The following is a 5,497-nucleotide window of genomic DNA, read 5'->3' as shown; positions in this document are numbered from 1 at the left end:
ACCATGGGTCCAACCAGAATTTGGCCCCGTTTCCATTCCCTATGGAGAAAGAAATCCCTAGGCAGATTTCCTCCTTGATCCTCTGGATGGAACGCCAAAACTGTGACCCTCCCATCCGAGAGCATGCCAAAAGGGGCTCGCCCCTAAGATATTTTGCCTGAATGAGCTGGAGCCATAGGCCTCCCTTGTCGCGCAATATCCGCCAAACCCATCTTAGCATTATTGCGACATTCATACGTTGGGAGGCTACAATACCCAAGCCACCTTGGTCTTTGGGCATGCAGATATCCGCCCACTTGACCATGTGATACTTCTGACGACCATCAGCGGCCTGCCAAAAGAATCTAGCTAGGTCCTTATCGAAGGATCTATGGATGCCCTCCGGCGGGATATACAACCTCATCATATATGTCGTGGTTTTGTCACGGCAGATGTCCAAGTGTGAGGATTTAGTCGTGAGGCCATCGCAACTAGGTGTCGACTTTACATGGGGAGGCTCGCGAGGTTCGAACTAATAAGGATCGATTTGCTCCCCTTGAAGGTAAACCGTTCACGCCAGGGTTCAACCCTAGAAGCCACACGTCTCGTTAGAGGGTCAAACGCACTTGCCAAGAGCTACGAGTCGGCCATTGGCATTCCCAAGTAAGTGATGGGGAATATGGACAGTCGGCAGTTGAGGTTGTCCGCAATCCTCTACTGTTCTTCCGCCGAGAAGCTCAGGAGAACGACCTCATGCTTGTCAAAGTTAATCTTTAGTCCAGACATGGCCTCAAAATAGAGGAGTAGGAACTTCAGATTCACGATGTCAAGGTCCTTCCCTTCCACCATAATCATCGTATCATCAGCATATTGTAGGTGGGTTACCCCTTCGCCGGGGATCAAATGCATGCCCCACTACGCCCGAGATGTGTCCATCCCTCCTGGCCTTATCCAGGATCCCTGCTAATGCATTAACGGCGAGGTTGAAGAGGAGTGGGGAGATCAGATCTCCCTGTTTCACTCCTGCGGAGGACTTAAAAGTATGATCCAACCTCGCTGTTGATGACAGGTGGGGCCAACCCTTTTAAATGAAGGATTGCGCCTGAACAGAAATAAATCATAGCGAAGGAGCTCACTGGCGAGATGATGACCGGCGGTAAAGGTCGCAGCAGTATCGAGGGAGTACCAGAGTGACTCGGGGATGTCGGCACAACCAAATGGGTGGTCGCAGTGTCTCGGGGTTGGGGCTGAAGAAACGGCTTGTCTTCTCCGTCACTGGTGGGGATGCTAGAAAGACTGGAACATGCGCTCTGTGCACGAAACCAAAGCAAGGGGCAACCGCATGTTAGCTTCATGGTGCATAGAGCTGCCCAGGAATGAAAGCAATCAAAGAATGGATCAGAGGAGCGCTAGGTACCGTCGGAGACCGAAGTGGCGGCGAGGAGCTCCCCTGGCTCACTCTGGTTGAACCGCGTCCGCTTCCATTGCTTGAACATCAATTCAATGCAAGCATATGGGGCCAAGTGGTTTAGGTGGACTCGGCAACAGCGTTTATATAGCCAAGGCGAGGAGTGGATAAGGCCGCCGCTCGGGAGTTGCCTTCATGGCGACGGGGGCCGCGGGAGAGGGCAAGGCAAACATGGTAGGCCCCAGGTAGGTAGGGGAGGAGTTTCCTAGTGATTTAGTCCCGAGCAAATGACCGGCGGAAAATCTCGTGTGCCTGTCCACGACGGTGGTCATGGTGTTGCGGCGGACGACACAGACGGTGCACGCTTGGAAAGAAAATATGTGAGGTGCCTTGGGCAGGAGAAGATATGCCTAGTTTGACTTCACCATATTTGAGCAAGAGAAAGGGTTGCAAGAATTTGCTTAAATCCAAAGAAGAATCACTCAAAAGAATTTAAGACCAAAGAAAATCCAGAAAGTGGAAACTGGTCTGTTAGACTCCTCCGCTCCACTGGCCAACATCTCCCCGCCCGAGCCCTTCCCTCCTGCTAAAGGAGGACAGAACAGACCAACCCACCGACGACAAAGATCATGATCGCCACCCTCAGCATCACGCTTGGGAGGGCTGCTCCCCAACAACCATGACCCCGTGTTGGCCTCCACAACGTCGGTCTTCTCCCCGGATCTTTCCGCACCCGCACTACATCGCCGGTGGCTGCACGCTCAACTGGTGAGTGCAATGTGGCAGCAGTACGACCGCCATTGCCGGTGAGGAACTCAGGCCAGAACTTACCTAGCTTTTATATTTGCTGGAGAAACACCATAACCACAACAAAAGTTCTATCGTGTAATTGACCGTTAGTCTTAATTCATGTGTAATCAGAACTTATTGGAATATTGTGCTATCAAGTCGAGCAAACAACTGCATGAGTAAATTAAAAGCAATTGAGAATCTTGTATTTTGAAAATAACTACTCCATCGTGTTAGCACCATTGATAGATGTTACCGTAGTCAGGGGGAGCTAGCAGAGCATCAAATGTAAAATGCCAAAAGACCTTGCAATGTACATATGATACGGAAATTCGGTGACAGCAAGGGGTGACAAAGATCATCAATTTCATCATGTACACCAGATGCTTCCTCCCGGGCTTTCACGACATAATGACATCTTCGACAAGTTATAGTACTGCTCTATGACAAAGAAAAAGGTCTACAGTAGCCTCCAATTCTACAAACGAAAATTTCCTCTTTCTATGTCAACCGTCAGAGAAACTTTTCAGCAATTTCGTCGTCTCAGGTTCTACCTACAAGTACATAGGTCTGCATTACGGCATCATAAGTTTCCGCATCAAGGCATTCAAGACTATTCAGGCACTCGAGGAAAGACTCCACACCAGCAACATCCTTTAACTCTTCATAGTGCTTCAGAAATTTGCTCACAAGCTCTTCCGATGGCACCCATTTGTGCGCCGTCACCATGTTCTTTGCATCTCCCAAGATCTCCACTGCCGCATTAACATCAGATTATCCAAATAGAACTCTGCAAATATGCAAACTGTGCCCCCATCGCAACGGCCCTGAGCCATTGTGCTCTGACGGATAGCCTCAGCTTCGTCTATCATACCCTTATCAAGGTAAGCTCTAATCATAATATTTATTATCCTCACGTCATAACATTCATGGCTTGATTGCCACTCCTGGAAGATTTGCTGCAAAGACTCAAAGTCATCAATCATACGCAGAGCTTGAAGCATCACAAGATAGCTTCTGTTCAAGCATTTCTTGAATGTGGACTTCAACGACTCCCAGATCCTCTTCACCTCGGTTGAATTTCCACAACGGGCATGTAAGGAGAGGAGGGCAGTCCAGGACTGCAACTCAGCCTTGTCCATAACTTGCTCAACTTTCTTTAGGGCAACTTCTGCCTTGCCAAATAGCTCTAGTTTAATATAATAGTTTGCCATCAGAGTGTACAAGGACCAGTGAACTGGAGCCACCTTCTGCAATTCTTCCAGGACCTTCTCCGCAGCGTCCAGGTCATTCATTGTGATATAGCTTTCTATCAAGGTGAAGTACACAAACTTATCAGCACTTATACCACTTTCTCGCATTTCTTCAAATGTGGAGAGAACTTTCTCTGGCTGGCCTGCCTTTTGGTACAATTTCATCAAGTAGTTGTACACCAGTTTATCTGGAACAATATTTTTGGCTTTCATCTTCTCATAGAGCTCCAGACCTTTGTATGCTAACCCGTGGTTACCATAGCAGTTAAGCAAACAGGAATAAGTTTTCACTGACTTAGATATATCTGGCAGGCTCCAGAAATATTCTTCAGCTGCCTGTATCCCATGTACTTTTGAAACGAGTTTAAGCCGCACTGCCTGATGGCCAGGACTCAAGTTTGCTCCACGAGCTTCCATCCAGTCCAGCAACTGGGTACAAAACAGCATGAGCGAAAATTATACAGTGAAAATAAAAAGATACTTTGCTCAGAAAGAGATTGCACCAGAACAGCACATGAACGCTCGGTACCATAATATTATAGTGAACGTAAAAAGAACATTAGGACAAACGAATGCCATCACCATCTGAACCTTCTGCTATTAGAACATAAAACCTTCTTTTTGTAATGTTATTAAGTCTTACTCCCTCCGTTCCTAAATATAAGACCCTTTAGAGAACTACATACGGATGCATATGGACATACTTTATAATGTAGATTCACTCATTTTGCTCCGTATATAGTCTATAGTGGAATCCCTAAAAGGTCTTATATTTAGGAACGGTGGGAGTACTTTTCTTCCCTCTAGAACATTTCTTCTCCAGGTTTTTTTGCCTATTCATGTGTGAGAATCGAGATCCCCGCTAAGCAGTAGAGTGTGTTATGGGGAAGCAACCAATGACAGATGAATTCCACGAAATTGGGAATTAACTCTGTCTAAGACCATTCTTAACCATCAATAGTTTTTGTGGTAGACATTATTTGTCAAACCTCTTCAGACTGTATATGTTTGATCTGCGGTTATTTGTACTGAACATGAAAAATACATGTTTGTTTGAGACAAATTATCCATCAAAATCTTTCCAGCAGTCTGTTAAAAACAATAAAACCTGTTAACTAGCTCATGGCAAATGCATCTTTTTTATCAAATTTTCTTTTCCTTTAGCAACGTCGTTCATGGTTATCAACCATAATTGAGTACCTAACTGATTGCAAATAGTACTAGCACAAGAATCATTTTGGGGAGGAAAAAGCGTGCTCCCATACCATCTCTTTATCATAACCAATTAGCCTCTATGTAACTATGTTTACACTGCCCATTTCCAGTAGCGACCTTAAATTAAAATAATCCCCCTTTCCTCGCTTATCCGAACCAAACTTGAAGCCCGCTAATGTACTAGCACAAGAACCAAACTTGAAGCGTCGAACAAGAAAAGGAAGAGATGGGTGGGGTGGGGTGGCGTGGCACCTCGAGCGCGCCCTCGTTCTTCTCGAACCTGGTTAGTTCGCGGACGTACGCGAGGATCTGTTGCTCCGAGAGCCGGGACCTCTGCTGGAGCCATTCGTCCATCTCCGCCGCCACTATCCCCGGCGGTTTGCCGTCGGACACCTTCGAGATCCTCCTGTAGAGCGGGAGCCACCACGGCTCAAGGCCGCGCCGCTTGGGGCCGGCCGACTGGGCCTGCGGCTGCGCGTGATCGTGCGCGAATCTTTCCGGGGCAATGGAGATGCGCTGCCGGCGCCGCGCTTCCGCGGCGACCGCCCTGCGCAGCATGGGTGGCTAGCTGCCTGTGTTGTTGAGAATTTTTTTGTTGGTGGGTGTGGTTCTGCGGGGTGCCCCTATATCTCGCCTTCAGCGAGTCTGGCTTCTGACTCGCTGAAGGGACGAGGAGATGGGCCGGCCCACGAGCGCGGGAGGACACAGACTCTTTTTCATATTCTTATATATTTTCCGTTTTCGTTTTCTGCTGTATTTTTTCTACATACTTAAAATATTATATATATATATATATATATATATTAAAAACATTTACAAAAACATATTTAAAAAATTTTGAACGTGTATAGAA

The 5,497-nt window shown here is 47.1% G+C and overlaps 1 pseudogene; it reads right to left on the bottom strand.

Moving 5' to 3' along the window:
• Positions 1–2,719: 2,719 nt before the first annotated feature.
• Positions 2,720–5,202, bottom strand: LOC123141093 (pentatricopeptide repeat-containing protein At1g60770-like; annotated as a pseudogene).
• Between the last annotated feature and the right edge of the window lie 295 nt (positions 5,203–5,497).

This window comes from Triticum aestivum, chromosome 6D (genome assembly GCF_018294505.1).
Source record: "Triticum aestivum cultivar Chinese Spring chromosome 6D, IWGSC CS RefSeq v2.1, whole genome shotgun sequence".
Taxonomy (NCBI): Eukaryota; Viridiplantae; Streptophyta; class Magnoliopsida; order Poales; family Poaceae; genus Triticum; species Triticum aestivum.
The sequence above is the reverse complement of the archived record's forward strand: the minus strand, read 5'-3'. Positions and strand labels throughout refer to the sequence as shown.